Source organism: Vulpes lagopus, chromosome 24 (genome assembly GCF_018345385.1).
Source record: "Vulpes lagopus strain Blue_001 chromosome 24, ASM1834538v1, whole genome shotgun sequence".
NCBI classification, from domain to species: Eukaryota; Metazoa; Chordata; class Mammalia; order Carnivora; family Canidae; genus Vulpes; species Vulpes lagopus.
The window spans coordinates 32,334,370-32,353,340 of NC_054847.1; the positions used below are offsets into that span (position 1 = coordinate 32,334,370).

The 18,971-nt window shown below is 38.5% G+C and overlaps 1 pseudogene; it reads left to right on the top strand.

Annotated features, from left to right (window-relative positions):
* Nucleotides 1-18,971, top strand: part of LOC121481878 — a 64,951-nt pseudogene that overhangs the window by 28,820 nt on the left and 17,160 nt on the right.

The following is an 18,971-nucleotide window of genomic DNA, read 5'->3' on the forward strand; positions in this document are numbered from 1 at the left end:
AGGTACCAGTTGGACACAGAATGTGTCATCCACCATGACACACAAAAGAGCCAATGTTCCATGTCCTCCGGTCTAGAGAGTCAGCTATGGACAACAATAGGTGGGCGGCACTGGCATCTGGGCAAAACCGATACTGAGGGAGTGGACCAGCCTTTCTGCAGCCACACCGTATGCTGTATAAATACTGCAACTCCCTCCCTTCCCTCCACTGCCAGGAATGGAATCTCAAGCCCAGCGAAACAGAAGCAGGACCATGAGTAGGGAAAAGAGAAGACTGGGAGACAGAGCTGGAACAGCTGAGATAATAATACGCAAATCTGACTGTGTATTTAGACAAAAGAAACACTTAAAATGCAGTTGACTAGAATACATAAAGGTTGAGAAGACTGTTTACTACTGCCATGTGAGAATACTGGTTTAAGAAGGTGGTTCTATTAAAGCCTGCATGGGGCAGCCTGGGTGGCTCAGCGGTTTAGCGCCGCCTTCGGCCCAGGGCGTGACCCTGGAGACCCAGGATCGAATCCCACATTGAGCTCCCTGAGTGGAGCCTGCTTCTCCCTCTGCCTGTGTCTCTGCCTCTCTCTGTGTGTCTCTCATGAATAAATTAAATAAATAAATACATAAATAAATAAAAAATGAAGCCCACATCAGGGTCCGTGCTCAGCGTGGAGTCTACTCAGGACTCTCTCTCCCTCTCCCTGCTTACACAGGTGCTCTCCCCTTCCCCATCTAAAATAAATGAATGAATAAAATATTTCAAATAAATAAAAATGCAGGACTAAAAGTCTGTCATACAATCTGCCTTCAAAAATCAAAGAGAATATTCTTAAATGGCTTGTACCAGCCAACTTTACATTTAAGGTATGAGTTTCTCTTACAATGTAGAGGATGGTCTGCAAGTTACAAAACAAAACAAAGCAAAAAAACAAAAAACAAAAAAAACAAAACAAAACAAAGCAAAACCAAAAAAGCAAAAACAAAAACACCTCAGTTCTCAACAGAGCTTGCTTAAAAGGGCATCAGGCCCACGGAGGCTCATCTGCTTAGACCAAGACTCCTTGCACTGTCTGCCCAATTACTAACACTTCCCTACTGTTTATTACAAAACCCTACCATAGTATCAAGGTTCTGTTGACAACATCAGGCTTTTTGTGCCCACAGATGTTTACATGCAGAAATGAAACATCTTAAAATTTCTTCTAATTTATTTATAAAGATATTTCTGCCACTAACAAAATCCAGTGTATATATCAAAATGCAAATGATAACATTTAGCCAAGTATGTAATCTGAACAAAGAAAAAGAAGCTCTAGAGACACTGACAAGCCAAACTAACACCGGCATAAGGAATCTTAATATTTGTGCTTTTTGTATGACTCCCCAGTACAATTACAAAAGGGTTGAAAGATAACAAATTACTGAATCCCATTTTAAAATGAATTAGAATCTTAATCTCCGTTGTAACTTGCCAAGATTTCCAAGACGATATTTAACTACACTCCCACTTGGCCTCATTAAATTTCATATAAATGTGTTTACCATCACAATTGTACAACTTCGAGAATATTGCCTTATAAATATTTTATCAACAAGAAGTACTAGAACTCCCCCACCCACTGACTATGAGAAAACAAAACTGTCTTTCTCAAGTTGGAGAGAAGAAAAATTTCCTTATATATCCACAAGTTTTGACAAATGTGGGGAATTTATCTTGAGTCATTATGAAGGGAAGCTTCTAGATTTCAATTGGAGAAACCTGTGAAGGACATTAGTTCCTCTTGAGCTTTGAGGATTGAAACCCGGCCTGTTATTTTCTGACCCCAATCTTCATAACCTCTAGATGATTCAGCTATTGTAAATTAAGAAGCTACAGTGATTCTGGATGTACAGAGATGTTAGAAACTGGACATATTTTATTCCTGTAGTTAAGAGCTTTAAAAAATAATGGTACCATCCTACTTTCCAACACACATGTACGTCAGTAACTGTCTTTATCTCAGTTTGCATTTCAGGATTTGAAAGTACTTGAGGGGCCCCTGGGTGGCCCAGACGGTGAAGCGCCTGCCTTCGGCTCAGGTCATGATCTCAGGATACTGGGATCCAGCCCCCCATGGGCTCCCTGCTCAGCGGGGAGTCCGCTTCTCCCTCTGCCCCTGCTGCACCCCATTCTCACACTCATTCTTTCGCTCTCAAATAAGTAAAACCTAAAAAAAAAAAAAAATCTATTGAGCTCATCATGGTGTTAACTTAGAGGAAAATGAGAAAGGGGCGTTATTAATTCTTTTAAAAGATAATACTTGTCAGGACGCTTGAGTGGCTCAGTTGGTTAAGTGGCTGACTCTTGGTTTCAGCTCAGGTCATGATCTCAGGATTGTGAGATTGAGCCCAGCATCAAGCTCCAAGCCCCTCTCCCTCTGCCCCTCCTGCTCTCTCTCTCTCCTCTCTCTTTCTAAAATAAATAAATAAATCTCTTTTAAAAATAAAATAAAAATACTACCCATCTCTGCCCTACACTGAATTCTTTGAACCCTATTTCAAAGACTAAGTAAATGGTTCATAAGCAAATGGATAACCTGATGGCTACAAATCACTTTCTACCTCTAGAATCTTAAAAAAAAAAAAAAAAGATAATGTTAATGGTTCAGAAAAAAATAAAATAAAAATTGATGCCTGTTGAAGTGTGTTTTAAATCATTTTCAGAAATAACCGGCAGAATAATGGATCTAAATGTTTAAGCCAAATTAAATTGCCTACAAATGATCAGAAATCATGGTTGCCATGGTTTCAGGTGCCCAGAATATGGTGTATGGACTAAACAGTGCCTAGCAGCAAAAAATGCCTGTGTATTAAGTGCAAACCACAAAAAATAATAATAATAATAATTATAGTGTTCTCAGGCATCTGAAATCTTTCAAAAATAACAATAATAATGATTAATAATAATTTTTTGAACTGTCAGCTGATCTTACCCACTAGTGCGACAACAATCACTTCTCTCCATCCTGGGTTCTCAGGCTTATCGCTACACCATAACCCCAACTCTCTGGCTGTTTAGCAGAGAAGGAAATGGCCTGTGATCATGATGAAGAAAGTCACATGTAGCCTCTGGTGTGACAGGTATTCTTTTTTTTTTAAGATTTTATTTTGAAGCAATCTCTGCCCCCAACATGGAGCTCAAACCCACAATCCTGAGGTCAAGACTCATATGCTCCACTAACCAGCCAGACGCTGCCTTATAGGTATGCTTAATGCTCAAAAATAAGCTCTTGACTTGTTACAAGTTGCTTAAAGTTACTTTCCCCAAAAATCTAAAACTCTATGGTGCCTTTAATTTTTGTTTTAGTTTCTGTTTTCACTAAAGCAGATCTGTGTTTTCCTTTATGTCCTCCATCCGACTCCAATATGGAGTTTTTATGGATTTCAAATCAGTCGGTGAATCAGTCAACGCTTATCAGGCAACACTATGTCAGACACTATTCAGACACTGAGGTTACAAAATAAATTAGACAGTCTCTTGCCTTATAAGAGGTTGGTTTGTCAGTCCCATGATTAAACTGAGATATTTCTAATATTTCTAATATTATTTCTAATAAGTGTAGTAAAGCTATGGTAAAAATATGGACACCATATTCTGCACAGAATCAAAGAAAGCCAGGAATATTCCTTGAGTTATGTGTCAGTCAGTAGTGGGAATCAGCCAAGTGCCAGGGGAGCAGGAAAGAATTCCACTTAGAAGGACAGCAGAAATCTTGGCTTTATGTGTCCAAGGAATTGTAACACTAAAAGCCACTAGAGAGCACAATATGTCAGGTGAGGAATGGCAAGGAAGCAATTTGCAGCAATATGGGCAGAGCAAGATCCTAGATCTCTGTGTATTAGCTGAGGTTAGCAGTATGGACTTTATTCTGGAGGTAATATGGAATCACTGAACAATTTTAAGTAGAAGAGCCATGTGGTCTGATTTGTCTTTCGGATAGATGCCTTTAGAGGACAAATCCGAAAGGAACAAAAGCGAAAACAGACCATTTAGGAGGCTATTTGTGATGGTTGATTTTATGGGTCAACTTGACTGGGCCGTAAGGTGCCCAGATAGTTGGTCAAACAGTATTCTAGGTGTTTCTATGATGGTGTTTTGGGGTAAAATCAACATTTAAATGGGTGGACTTGGGTAAAACAGATGGCTTCCATATTGTGTGTGGGCTACATCCAGTCAGTTGAAGGCCTGAATGGAATAAAAAGGCCAATCCTATAAGGGAAGGGAGAAGAAATGTGTGGGAAATATCAGAAAGGGAGACAGAACATAAAGACTCCTAACTCTGGGAAACGAACTAGGGGTGGTGGAAGGGGAGGAGGGCAGGGGTTGGGGATGACTGGGTGACGGGCACTGAGGGGGGCACTTGACAGGATGAGCACTGGGTGTTATTCTGTATGTTGGTAAATTGAACACCAATAAAAAATAAATTTATTAAAATAAATAAATAAATAAAATAAAAAGGCCAATCCTTCCTCAAGCAGGAGAGAATTCCCCAATCAACTGCCTGTGGTCTTCCATCTGCAACATTGCTTCGTCCTACCTGATGGCCTCAGAACTAAAATACTAGCTATTCCTAGGTCTCCTGCACCACCAGATATTGGGCTTACAAGCCTCTGTAATGACATAATCCAACCCTTTCTAATAAGTCTAGCTAGCTAGCTAGCTATCCAAATATCTATCTTCTATTGGAGATCTATAGATACAGATGTACTTTCTGCACATACAATTCTATTTCTCTGGAGAACACTGACTAATACACTATTGTGGCCAAGAACCACATAGGAGGGGCTCAACTGGGAGTAGTGATAATAAAGCTGGAAATGAAAATGATTTAAGAAGGAAAATCAGTGGCTCTAATGACTAAAATGTGGGGTTTTTCAGAGGAGGATAGGAGTCAAGGGCCATCACTTAGCTTATGTGCCCAGGTACATGACTGTACCACCAACTGAGGTAAAGATTCTAAAGGAGGTGAGGACCCAGGCAGGTACAAGTAGTTAGTACAAGACATGTTAAGTTTGAGGTGCCCTGAGCATCAGAGTTGGGTATATGAGTCCAGAGCTCCAATGAGAGTTTGAGTCTAGAAATGCAGATTTGCAAGGCATCTTCTACCATTTAGAACCACATATAAGACTAAATAAGATCACCCAAGGAAAGGATGAGCAAGGAGAAAAGTAGTAAGCCAGCAGCAGATCTTTGGGAAACACCCATATTTAATGGGTGGGCAAAGAAATTAGGCCACAGGGAGTCTTATACAAGAAATGTCAAGAACCATAAAGAGTCAAGAGTTTACCCAACTTGCAAAGTAACAATTTAGCTGGCCATAGTTTCAGGGGTTCTGGCAGGAGACATAAACTGGGTAGGTCAAGATCAAGGACTTTATCACTGACAATGGTAGAAGTAGGTCTTCTACTGTCATGTTCTTGCACCGGTCTCCCCAGTACCAATTCCCGCAGGGTGGTGCTATACTACATCTCTTCTTTCTCCCCTAAGAAAAGGGTTGAAGAAAGAGCCGTTAAGAGTTGTGAGAAAAAGTCATTATAGGCAGTAAAGGTAGAAAAGCTGACCAAAGGGAATAGGCCCACTCCAAGAAGACCAGAGTCACTTCCTGCCGCAGACCAGAGTCATGACATGCACCAAGCAAAGCGGTCACCTGTTGATTCTCTACACAAACTACCAGTGGGTCTAGATCATTGAGAACCAACCAAAATCTAACCATCACAGGAAGACAGCCTACATTTAGGTACAGTGGTATCAAGGGATGGTGATGAATCTTAACTAGGAAAATTAAAACTCTCACTTCCTTCCTTTACTAACTCACCGCATCCCCGAGCCACAGTTCAACAACATACTCCCATGGAGGGCAAACAAGCAAAAGATCAAATCTCTCTTGAGGAAAGCTCGTCATCAGATATTCTGAGTTCAGTGGTGCAGGTTATTGCTGTGCGGAGGACCGACGTAAGCTTTCTTGGGCAAGGGGTTCTCTGGAAAAGTACTTACAAACTTGTTCGGGAGTTTCAAGCATGCTTTAACCCCACAGGTACCTTTAATTACTTAAGCATATGTGTTTTACGGTTCACTAAGGAAGTTATGATCTCTGGATACAGCTTTATAAATTTGGGGTGCCTCAAAAACCTTACTGTGTTGCAAAATATGGCACCTCTATGGAGATCCAAACAGTTCAAAAAAAAAAGGAAAAAATTAAAAAATTTTAAAAATTTTAAAAAAAGGATGCCTCAAAAAGGAGAATCTAATTGTGGGTATACACCCCCCAAAATATATATTTTATATATCTGTACATACATATTTTTAATTACGTGAATTACATTTGTCTTTTTAAAACAATGTTAGTTATTAAGACAGCAAAGTCACTCACATACCCCTCGGACCAGTTTTCATACAAACATGTGGTAAATAAAGAGATCACTCGTAGTTTCAAGGTTCCTGTGAAAGAACATAACCAGCCACACAAATCAATTTTAACAGTAGTTCCAACACCCGACACTTCAATTATGGGATTTTTACACTCACACAAGTCTTTCATGATCCCTTTATGCCTATGCTTCATAATGGATTTGCCCATCTCTCGAAACCCAGATCAGGATCTGCCTGCCCTGACATCACATCCCATCCACCACTCCCACCCTCACAGAGCTCGGCCCTCTCTACAAGAACGTTCCTAAGTCTGTCTATCGTTGTTCTTACAGTGCTGTGTGGTCATTCATTTGCTCAAGCACTTGTCTCCCCAACATTCTTTCTAGCAGGCTGAGACTATTATACAGCTCTGAAGGGGATGGGAGAGCAAGTACAGGATCATTTTCAAACTTAATAAGGCAAATCAAGACATTCCAGTGAAAAGGAGCCCTGCCATGAAAAAAAAAAGGTTTTAATTAGTTTTTTTTTCCCTCCAATAGTCAGCATTGTTCCCTTTTATCCTACCCCACTTTAAATCTGTTTTTTGGGGATGCCTGGGTGGCTCAGAGGTTGAGCATCTGCCTTCGGCCCAGGGTGTGACCCCGGCGTCCCAGGATCGAGTCCCCCATCGGGCTCCCTGCATGGAGCCTACTTCTCCCTCTCCCTGGGTCTCTCTGCCTCTCTCTCTCTCTCTCTGTGTGTCTCTCATGAATAGATAAAATCTTTAAAATAAATAAATAAATCTGTTTTTTGTTGTTGTTGTTAATTTGTTTGAGATGGAATGCAAAGCAAACAAGCATTAAACACTATAACTTTATCCCAAGAGAAACGGAGTAGAAGCTCAGGAATAGGACCATCCACTTTGAAAATATGGTGAGACCACTATCAATTCAGTGGTACAGGCTGCCGGACATTCTGGGCCCCAGAATTAGTTGCCAATCCAGACCTCCCAGAATCAGGTAGAGAGGCCTCCTGTGTCTCAATGCAATTTCAGAGGCTTTGAGCAAAAACCGACAAACCCAACAACCACAGAATCACAAGTAAGAGGCTGATAGTCTGGAGGCAGAGGCAGAAAAATCTTAGAAGTTATTAAGGTCTTTGTGAATCAATCAAGAAAGAAAAAAAAACACATTGAATTCTTACTAATCATTCAATTCCTATCAATACATATCAATTTTTTACTAGTCATTTGGGTTGGACGTTTATTAGTCTACTTAAAATGTAAAATTAAAATTAGTTAAAATGTAGAACAAGACTGCACTTGTGGAGCAGGTAACAGTGTGAAGCAGCACATAATCGATACTGAAACCAGAAAGACTGAATATACGTGGGATGGCCTCGTGTGCTGGCTCATCCAGGACTGTTCTGGTTTATGCCTTTTGTCCATTTGTATGATAAATGATATGGTCCAGTGTCATTCATGAGCCAGGATCTCCCCCCTTTAGGGTAATAATACGCACCGTTAATTCTTTACTGGGATAGGAAGAGAAGTAAGCCACCATTTTTTGCCTTTGCAAATGACACCTCGTAATTCGACATTACAGGAATTTTCCTGGTTTTTATTTTGTTTTGTTTTGGGTTTTTTTTGCCTTTGTTCTCCCATTAGAATCTAGATGCCAAGCCTGATTACTTTGGTTTTGTAGATATAGTCCAACCTTTTGAAGTAATCGGTGACACTCTTGGACAATACTCATGTCTCACACTTAAAAAACAACAAACCAGTATCTTGGAGCAAAAGCAGAGATGAAAACAAGGGAATTTTACCTTTCAGTTTAGTCTTTTCCGCAATGTTTTAATTTTTTTCCGTGTGAATGTACCGTCTTTGTGTTAAAAGTAATAGTATTTGGGTTTTTTTTTTAATTGTGTGACTGTGTTATCCTTGTAATAGAAATATTTAAGCAGCAAAGACAGAATGAGGACTGCCTGCCATCCCCACAATCACCAGCTTGCTGGGAACACCCCGCTCGCAGAGAGCCGGAATGCAGGCAGGCCTGGCCTAAACTGGCCGACGCGCCCGCGACCGGGACAAGTTCTTAGGGACACTGATGAGACTGCCGGCCGAGCACACACAAGGCAACATGTGCGGCGGGGGGTGGAAACGCTTTTATAGACTCTGTTTGTTGTTGTTTTATATTCACTTTAAAACCCTCAGGAAAGCAGGGGGAGGGATTAAAGGTTCATAATAAATTTTACAAGCCTGGGCAGTGAAGAAAAACTCCAGAGTGTTATGAGGTGTTAAATAAATCGAGTTGGCTCAACTTTCTGCCCCATTGTCGTGATGGCCTTTACACTTCTCACAATGTGGAGACAATTAGGTGTTAGCCTGGCTTGGAAAGATAAATGTCCAGCTTCCAGACAAGAGTGCTGATTTAGCAAGTGTTCTGTGGGCCACAAAATTATTGTTCTAATCAATCCTGGCTTTCATGTTTGCACAAATGCGTATCAGTAAGAATAAAGATAGAAAGTGATGGAAAACTTAATTCCAAATGCGAATATTTCTATTTTCTCCCTCAATATTGAAGTTTTTCCGCAGGGATGGTCATAAAAGGACCCCAGAGGCAGTAAAGGACTGATACAGCTATTTTCAAGTGTCACTAAGAAGCTAGTGTTCTGTGTGTTTCAGGTGCAGACTCAATAATGGATACAAAATTGTAGTGTAAAATCATTTACCTATTTTGCTATATAAGTTGGTTTACCCACATGGACTTCTCCACTACCCATTATAACTCTCCTCATTACCTTAGAATTTTATGCATTACGGAGAAGTTGACAGTAGTAACTAAAGCAGCAGTCATCTTCTGCGCGTGGGATCTTTGCAGTTCCAGCAAAGCCAGGTTGTTAAAGACAAAACACCACTGGCAGCCTCATGGGACATATCCTTAGACCTTTGAAAGTCTGCAAATCTGTGAATACCACTATCCAATACAGTTTCTCTCCTATGAAAAAGGAAAATAGAGCAATTTAAGCAACCTGAGACTTTTATTTTTTGTCAAGGAGAGGGGCAGCAGGGCTGGTCTGGATGTTTTCTCCATCACCAATACAATTCCAGTCAAAATCTTTCCCACAAAGGACTAAGTTATTTAAATGGCTATTTGTTGTGTTATCTTATTTATTTTTTTAAAAAAAGTAGAAATCAATAAATCAAGTAAATTCAAAACTGGCTATTAGAGAAGACCAATAAAATAGACAAACTTTGGTAAGTTTAAATAAAATAATAAAAACACACAAATAACAACATTTAGACAGGATCAAGAAAGATAAGATATATATAAGGAATATTATTTTTATTTCAGGATAATATAGTACAACTTTGTACCAATAAATTTGAAAATCTGGATATAGGAAGTGATCACCTAGGAAAATATTAACAAAATTAACTCAAGAAGACTTATTAAACTTCATAGACCAATAAATGTGGAAGAAATCTTTTTAAGTAGTAAAAGATCTGTCCAATGGTAAGGATGCTGGCCCAAGATGCTTTTTATAAGAAAGCATTACCAACTCCTAAAGGAACAAATAATTTGTATTTTATATGAACCATGTAACATTTTTCCCCAGGAATATAAGAATGGCCAGCATAGAAAATTCAGGCAGAAAAATCTACTGATGCAAATTACTACATTAACAAATTAAAGGAGAAAAGAAAAATGACCCTTTCTTTAAAAGTGCTTGATGAATTCAACATTAATTCTCAAATTTTAAGATACCTTATTGAGCAAGGAATAGAAGGAAATTTCTTAAATTTGATAAATGACTTATAGCAGCAATTGATAGAAATCCTCACACTGAATGATGAAATTGAAGAAACATTCACATTAAAGTTGTTCTTCTGCAACTCTACAGTGTTCTGTGTAACCTTTCCAAGGTTAATGACTTGTCATGAGTCTTTGTTTTGAACAATTATCGTACTTTATATGATTGAAGGTGTACAGCCTAAGTCCATGAGGACCACAGATAGAGAAATTCCTTGGGAGAATGAAAACAACAAATATATTTCCAAAAGAAATATTCAGAGTATCTAAATCTTGTGAAGATTGTTTTTTTATAAACCTGCTGAAGAAGCTCTAAATGTAATTCTCTGCTATAAAGTCATTGAAAAATTAAAGAAAACACATTTCCCTACATATATTGCTTGACAGGGGTATGAGTCAAATGATAATCAGTACAGTAAGAGGCATTTTAATGTCTCAAGTTTTATAGCAGCTCAGGTTAACTACAACATAAATTTATCTCAACAGACCTAATTCAGGGGAAATGGCATTACAGTAAGTGAATGGATCGTAAGCTCCACAGGCACTGTGCTTTCCATGGAATGGTTTTCATTGCTAACAGAGAACGATGACTGCATTTGTTTTAATAAAAGTCTGTGACTTGTATACAAGTAGAAGGGCATTTTTTCAGTACATCAATTTTATCTGCTTTGGGATCTAGACTAAAGGCTATAGACTCAAAGAAAGACTACTGGGACTTTCTGGGTCTTTGTGACACTGCATCTCTGAAATAAGTGCTACAAAAAGAAATACACAACAAAATAAATATAAATATTGGATTATAATCCAGAGTATAAAATAAATACCCAGGGGTCAATACTGATATAAATAAATTATTGAATAAATAAATGAGAAGGGAAAAGACAAATCTACCATGCAGAAGAATTTCAAATAATTTTTATAGATACTCTACCCTCAGATGTGGAGCCTAACTCCCGTCTGCTATGTGTGGGCTACAGAAGTGACTTCCTTGGAATGAGTACAGTAAGAAAAAGAGAGACTGGGTTACCCAGGTGATCAAGGTCAACATTACCAGTGATGAGGTTTGCTGATACTACATACCCTTCCTACAAGGTGATGAGAATGGCACCTTACTCTGAGGTCTTCCTTCCAAGAACTTATAACCCCAGTCTGATCATAAGAAAAACATCAGATAAATCCCAATTCAGAGATATCTAAAAAATACCTGACCACTACCCCTCAAAACTATCAAGGTCATCAAAAATACAGGAAGTCTATGAAACCATCATAGTCAAGAGAAGCCTAAGGACATGTGATGTCTAAATGCAATGTAGTTCCTGGACAGGATCTTTTTTGACAGAAAAAGAACACAAGGTAAAAATGAAGAAAATCTGACAAAGAACATATCAACAATGGTTCCAAAATTATGACAAACGTACCATACTAATGTAGGACATTAGTAGGGCAAACTAGGTATGGGGTTATGCGGTTATGGGAACACTGTACTATCTTTATAGTTTTTCTATAAATCTAAAATACACTAAAATCAAAGTTTATTTTAAAGCAACACAAAAAGAAAATACAGAGAATTGACCTATCTTCTTTTATATTCATTTCTGTAACAGCACCCAGGATATGAAATGATAAAGTAGAGCCATGGCATTCACAAGTTTAATACTAATTAGATACATGGTTAATAAGTTAGCTGGGTACAGAATTTTAAATTGGATGATATCATTTTCTATCAGTTTTGAAGATGTTTCTCCATTGTCTTCTAGCTTCCGGCACTGCTGCTGTGATATTGACATCATTCTAATCTCTCGTTTTCTAAACACTCTATAAATTTGTAGAGTGCTCTTACTGTCCTGCTGTCCTGAGATTTCATGATGGTGAACCATTTTGCAAGGAACTATATGAATCGAATCCTTCATGAAAAATTCATGCCCTTCCATTCTGGGTAATTTTTGTATATTAGTTTGTTGATTATCTCCCCTCCATTTCCTCTATTGTCTCAACTAGAATTCCTATTATTTTAGACTTTAGGTTTTCTGACCTGTTGACCTAATTTTATCTTATTTCTCTTATTTTCCATGTTTCTTTTCCTTTTCCTCCACTTTTGAAAAATTTCCTCAGCTTGATATTTCCACCACTGAGGTTTGGAGGGAATTTTGGGGGTTTGGGGGAATTTTTGGTTTGAGGGATTTTTCTCGTGTTTAGTGTTCTTTTTTTCTTTTCTAATGGTTATTCCATTATTGCTTCCTATGTGATATCTTCTATTCTCTGACATTTTAATTGATAGTTTTTAAAACGTGATCTTATTTCTGAATGATCTGGTGTTTTACGTTTATTTGTGTCTCTCAATTTGTCATGTAAGAGGCTTTCTTCTGATGCCTGGTAACTCTACCTTGTCTCACACATCTATGAGTGGCATGTTAAAAGCTGATTAGAAACTGGAATATTATTCAGACTTTTAAAAGGAGTAAATTGGGACACCTGGGGGGCTCAGCAGTTGAGCATCTGCCTTCGGCTCAGGGCATGATCCCGGGGTCCTGGGATCAAGTCCCACATCGGGCTCCCTACAGGGAGCCTGCTTCTCCCTCTGCCTGTGTCTCTACCTCTCTCTCTCTCTGTGTGTCTCTCATGAATAAATAAATAAAATATTTTTAAAAAAAGAAAAATTGTAAATCTTGGGGTACCTGGGTGGCTCAGTTGGTTGAGTGTCCTACTCTTGATTTTGGCTCATGACATCAAGGTTGTGAGATCAAGCCCCACCCTGGGCTCCATGCTGGGTGTGGAGCCTGCTTGGGATTCTCTGTCTCTAATTTTAAAAAAGGAAGAAATCTCATCACATGCTACAAAATGAATGAATTCTGAGGACGTCATGTTAAGTGGAATAAGCCAGTCACAATAAGATAATACTATTTCACTCCACTTTTAAGAAGTGTCTAAAGTAGTCAGACCCACAAAGACAGAACATGATGGTTGCCAGGGGTGGGGGGTGGGGGATGTGGGGAGTTGTTGTTCAAAGGATATACTTAGTTTTGCCAGGTGAAAAAGTTCTGGAGATCTACTGAACAATCTCTATGTGAATATACTTAACGCTGCTAAGCTACACATTTAAAAATCATGAAGATGGGAAAAAAATAGTGAAGATGGGAAATTGTATGTTTTTTACCACCATTAAAAAACGTAAAAAAATTTTTAAATGTTGATTAGAAGCTCTGAGCACAAAATTGGAGCTAGTTTGCATAGGCTTCAGTTCTGATGAAGCAAACTATTTCAGTAAAGAATCCCCGATGGTATCACTAGGACTTACCTCTTGGAGAGCCATGGGCTGCTTTGATCCCCAGAGAACAATCACCTGAATGCCTCACCTACAGGATATGGGCCGGCTGCCAGCTTGTGAGGTGTGCAGGTAAAGACAATCAGTGGCTTCACAATTGAGTATCAAACTTTAACTCTTTCCCATGCTTTCAGGATGGCCTCTGTCCTCAAATGTACATGAAATCCTCCAGTGACTTTCTATGTCACCTTCTCCAGAGAGCGTATCCTCAGTCTTCAGGACGTGAAAGGAGCAAGCCATCAGACAGCTCTGCGGAGGTGGATGTAGACCTGGGGAGCCTACTGCTTCAAAATCAGACCATTCTCCTTTCACTTACTCAGGTATCAGCTCTTGTTGATTCAACAGTGTAAATCAATCTATTATTACTCCACTTCTTCCATTGCCAGCTTGGGATTCGGTTATCTTAAGTCTGCTCAGTCAATCACCATGTTTCCGTCTGCTTACCAGTTTCACAAATTCCGTTGTTCCTCTCTTGCTCTCTTGTCCTCGCATGCTTACGACTTTAAAAAAATTACTGTTGTAGAAAGGTTTGGGTTTTGACAAAGGAGTGGTAGCTGTTGTACATCTTCAATCCACCATCTTTACCCACAGAAAGTGGTTTGTTTCCTATAGTTTTGGATTCAATTACTTGTGTCAGAGATGAGGTAGTAGGAAGAGCAGATTTAGGTTGACCTGAGATTTAGATTTACACTTTGGGCCCAGCACTTTCTTGTTGTGTGACTATAAGTTAACTAACTAAGAGCAGGAGATTTAGGTTGACCTGAGATTTAGATTTACACTTTGGGCCCAGCACTTTCTTGTTGTGTGACTATAAGTTAACTAACTTTTCTTATTTCTTATTCACTAACTTTCTAACTTTTCTTAAGTTTTTTCTGTTTATAAAATGAAAGTGCTAAGACATGGACTTATTTGAGGATAATGTGAAAAAAAAATATGAAAGGCATATGTAAAATAATATATGCAAAGCTTATGTGAAACAAGACTTGTCTAATAAATATTAAGTCTTTTTTCTTGTGCAAGATAAGTTGTTCAATTTACCCTCTGCTAGCAATTGTAACATTCGGATAATAACCTCATTCTGAGGTTACTCTCTGTAATGATGCCTCAAATCACCTACTAGCTATCCTCTCCTGGCTGACCTTGTCAATCCAAGGCCCTCGCCCTGATTATGACTTTCAGTCTCAGCTAGGTGCTATGTCATTTCGTTGGAATAAGTGCAATTTTTTTGTATTTTTTATAAAAATGAATGTTTTATCGGGGCATCTGGGTGGCTCAGTGGTTGAGCATCTGCCTTTAGCTCACGTGGTGATCCCAGGGTCCTAGGATTGAGTCCTGCATTGGGCTCCCCCCATGGAACCTGCTTCTTCCTCTGCCTATGTCTCTGCCTCTGTGTGTGTGTGTGTGTCTTTCATGAATAAATAAATAAAATATTTTTTAAAAAATGAATGATTTATTTTTGAGTCCTTTGTCAAGTATACCTTTACCTTATTATGACACTAATATTTCCAAAATTTCCCTTAAGTAAAACGGGTTTATGTTAGATATCAAGATATCAACTAAATACATTTGAGCCCTCAGTTTTGTTTTTTATTTTTTCATTTCCTTGGAGGTGGAGAGCCACTGGTTATTCTCCTCCACTGTAATTACATTTTCTCCCAACCTACACAGGGATAACATGCCAAAACCACCTGCAGCAAAAACATGCCGACATTTTACAGTGAACTGAGACAAAGCATTGCTCCATACAGAGGCAATCAAGAGACTTAAAACACAGTGGCTTAGAAGCTTTATTAAACTCACTAATATTTCTGGAGTACCTATTATGTTCCAGGAATCTCCCTAGGTACTTAGGATACACAATGCAAAGAAACAGATTTACCTAAAGAATGCTTGCCCTCATAAAGCATATATTCTAAAGGAGGAGACAGACAATAAACATAACTAATAAGCAAATTTTAAAGTATATTTTTCAATAGAGCAGGGAAATAAGGATAGAAGAACTGTTGGAAGAAGAAATACAATTTGAATAGATTGAACATTTCTAATGTACTCGAGGGATCACCGATGAATCAGATACAGTTGTTTGCTGTAAGAGAAACCAGCTCTAAACAGAAGATAAATATATTAAATGGTTATTAAAGAACTCACAAAATTGACAGTAACACTGGACAAACTAGCTGTAAAAAAGATAAAGAATCAGGGCAGCTCCAAGGCACGGGGAATTAATCAGCATTCTCATCACAATACCATCACTGGAATGAATAATTCCCTACCATCTTGAACCTTTCTGTATCATTCCCATCAGTAACGGAAATTCCGTAAGAGTCTGATTAATTTAGCTGGAGTCACATGCCTACTCTTAGTTGGAGATAATCCCCTAAAGGTAGAAAATTTCTAGAGGGAGAGATAATTCTTCAAAAGGAAATTAACTACATACTGTAAGATTCCAACTTTATGACATTCTGGAAAAGGCAAAACTATGGAAACAATAAAAAGACTTGTGGTTGCCAGGGGTTGAGGGAAGAATAAATAGATGGAGCACAAATCTTTAGGGCAGTGAAAATCCTCTGTCTATAGGATACCGTATGATGGATGCATGTCTAAAACCACAGGATGTACAACATCAAGAGTAAACCATATTGTAAACTCTGTACTTTGGGTGACCAGAGTGTGTCAGTGTAGGCTCCCCAACTGTAACAGCTATACCACGCTGGTGGGGATGCTGATGAGGGCGGCTCTGCATGTGTGCAGGCTGTGTGTATGGTATATGAGAAATCACTATACCTTCCCTTCAATTCTGTTGTGAATCTAAAACTGCTCTAAAATTTTGACTTTATTTTAAATGAATTAAACAATAAGAAAAAAAGAAATGAGTGTGCTTACGCTAAAGTAGGGGAAATGAGAGACAGGCAACCAAAACATAATACATGTATGTCTACTACCGCAAGCGCTGCTCCAGGGTTTCTGCATAGAAATAGCAATCTGGTTGAGAGGAAGCAACAGGTCATTTTTCTCAATGCTGCATTTAGATGGCAATCACCCTGCTTTGACTTACAGTGTATCATTATTTGGGTAGTTCTGAAGGGTAGCTGAAAAGTATTGACTACATGAAACCTTTCCAGGCCACATGTTGGTCCCTCTACTCATTACAATTCCAAAGACTCTCCCCGATTGCTATTATAGTTTGCTTGACCTTCTTCTGGGATCCTCAGTAGGATTAGTCTGGAAAGGCCCACCACACAGACTCATGGTACTATCACGGCCTTTAAAAATAAATCATAAAGTACATCCTAGACTGAACAATAATTAGCCAAATGGATGACTCTTTACATATGTTTAATTATCCAAGCAAATTTCAGAACTTTCAAAAGGCAATTCTGAGCTAACATGTACTGCTATATAAGCAGCAACACGGATCTGAATCTCCCCAAACCTCCATATGAAGGCAGACAATACAACTACATAACAAAACCCAAAAAGCAAAGACAATATTTACAAGAAAACTAAGTGTTTTCTGTAACCTGCCGGCCATGGTTGTATTAGAATTATCATTTTAAGATGATTCTGCATGTAGATAAATCTAGATGATTCTGTATGGAGGATAAAGCAAACATGTGATGATAGGATATTGTGATTTCCCCATCCCTTGTGTCCTTGACAACCATGATTCCCAATCTCAAAGGAGATATAGTTTTAATATATAAAAACATAAGCAAAAATATTGCATTCCTGAATTTCAGTTGAAAGTATCATTATAGGGGGGCACTTGGGTGATGCAGTCAATTAAGCCTCTAACTCCTGGTTTTCGGGTCAGGTTGTGATCTCAGGGTTGTGAGATCAAGCCCCAGGTCAGGCTCTATGCTCAGTGTGGAGTCTGCTTAGGACTCTCTCTTCCTCTCTCTACCCCTCCCCTCAGCTCATACACACTCTCTCTCTCAAATAAATAAATCTTTTTTTTACAATTTTTTAAAAAATAAAGTATCATTATAGGAGTGCCTGGATAGTACAGTCAAGTGACCAACTCTTGGTTTTGGCTCAGATGTGATCTTATGGTCATGATACTGAGCCCCAAGTGGGACTCTGTACTCAGCACAGAGTCTGCTCGGGATTCTCTCTCCCTCTCCCTCTGCCCCTACCCCTGCCCCCACACACTCCTGCACTCTCTCTCTGTCTCAAATTAAATAAATAATTTTTTTAAGTATCTGTGAATTCACACTGAGGCTTCTATCTTTAAATACATATAATATTCTATAATATATAATATAGTAATATATTGAATACATGCATACATATGTCTCATATGTGTTTGTATAAATATATGTGTATATAAAATACACATTTAATTTTTTAGCTGTGTTAACTGAAAAGGCCTAGGAACATGTACCAACCCAACAGCAATGAGCACCCCTCACATTTGGATGTGGTCTTGCAATTCTACTTCCCATAAGAGAAATCAGGACTTCTTGGAGAAATGGCTGATTCCAGGTTAGGAGCAGGAAACGTACTGGGTGAGTCTGGAAAATGTTGTCAGTAGTAAGGAAGTTATCAATGACCAGTAGGATAACGTCAAAGGAACCTGGAAGACAACCTGAAGAAGCCCCCACTAGCACAAAGGAGAGTGCTTAATAAGTATTAAGTAAATAAATGCACCAACTTTATATTAATGTATTTCTGGGCTTTTGTTTTGTTCCAAAGCTCTATCTCCATCAAGAACTTATTTGGGGGGATCCCTGGGTGGCTCGGTGGTTTAGCACCTGCCTTTGGCCCAGGGCATGATCCTGGGGTCCCAGGATTAAGTCCCACATCGGGCTCCCTGCATGGAGCCTGCTTCTCCCTCTGCCTGTGTCTCTGCCTCTCTCTCTCTCTCTCTCATGAATAAATAAATTTTTTTAAAAAAATTAATTAAATAAATAAATAAATAAAAATACTATTGATGTCATTCAAATTCCATTGTTTATAAATTAATTTAGGGGCAGCTGTCATATGGTACTGGGTAACCTCATCCATCAACAGAGACTACTTCTCAGTTATTTAGATTTTCTTTCATATTTTAATAAAGTTTTATAATTTTAGATTTTATAAAATTTATCATTTTAGAAATAATATCTTAAGTACCTTTTGTTAAAGGTACTCCTAGATTCCTTATCATTTTTCTTGCCATTGTCTGTGGGATCTCTATTCTAAATTACATTTTCTAATTGCTTTTTGTCTCTGAATAAAGTGCCATTAGCTGTTTTATAATTGCATTGTATCTAGTAAAAGTTATTGAATTTTCTTATTGGTTCTAATTCTCTTGGATTGACAATCATACAGTCTAGGAATGCCAACCACCTGTTCCCCCTTTTCAATCCTTACACCTGCTATAGCTCTTTCTTGTGGCATGCGATAGCAAAAGATTCAGTATAACATTATACAACAATCATTATCTTGTTACATAAGTTAAAGCAATACC